This window comes from Myotis davidii, unplaced genomic scaffold, assembly GCF_000327345.1.
Source record: "Myotis davidii unplaced genomic scaffold, ASM32734v1 scaffold2863, whole genome shotgun sequence".
NCBI classification, from domain to species: domain Eukaryota; kingdom Metazoa; phylum Chordata; class Mammalia; order Chiroptera; family Vespertilionidae; genus Myotis; species Myotis davidii.
The window spans coordinates 211,782-212,485 of NW_006294115.1; the positions used below are offsets into that span (position 1 = coordinate 211,782).

Genomic DNA, 704 nt, shown 5'->3' on the forward strand with positions numbered 1-704 from the left:
TGCCTGGCACTCGGCTCAATGTGCCCATCGGCACCTCAGCAAGGCCCTTCCCGACCACCCCAGCTCAGGCAGCCCCACGCCCTCCAGGGCACACCGTCTCCTGGTCTTTGCTGTTCCCCCGTCTCCCCGGAACCGGCCCTATGCGGGCTCAGCTGCCAGTTACAAACCCTTCCTGCTTAAGCCGGTTGGCGACGGGTTTCCTTCACAATGAAGGATCCTCGCTCACTGCTCAGCTCCTCACCAGCAAAAGGCCATCTTTTAAAAAAATGTGTTCTTATTGATTTCAGAGAGGAAGGGAGGGGGAGAGACACATCAGTGATGAGAATCATGGACCAGCTGCCTTCTGCACACCCCCCACTGGGGATAGAGCCTTCACCCCGGGCCTGTGTGACGGAATCGCACCGTGACCTCCTGGTTCATAGGTCGATGCTCAACCACTGAGCCACACAGGCCGGGCAAGAAGAGGCCCCTTGCCCACACGTCTCTCCCTGCCAGGCTGGTGGCAGCGGGAGCACGAGGGACATGAAACCCTGTGAAGCGCAGGCCTAGGCCGCAGGGACCTGGAGACTTTCTGGCAAACGGCTTGTAGGTTGTTCTTGTTTTCTTTGATTTGGGGGAGGGGGGGTGGGCGTGTAAGAGCGGCGAAAGCAAAGGACAGAAGGCTGCCGGCTTCCTGAGGGGCCGTACCCCCCGTTCCCACCCAC

The 704-nt window shown here is 60.1% G+C and overlaps 1 protein-coding gene across 1 annotated transcript in view; it reads right to left on the minus strand.

Annotated features, from left to right (window-relative positions):
• PRPF19 (pre-mRNA processing factor 19) overlaps positions 1-704 on the minus strand; it is a gene marked incomplete at its 5' end in the record, with an annotated part of 13,009 nt that overhangs the window by 2,949 nt on the left and 9,356 nt on the right. The window lies entirely within an intron of this gene.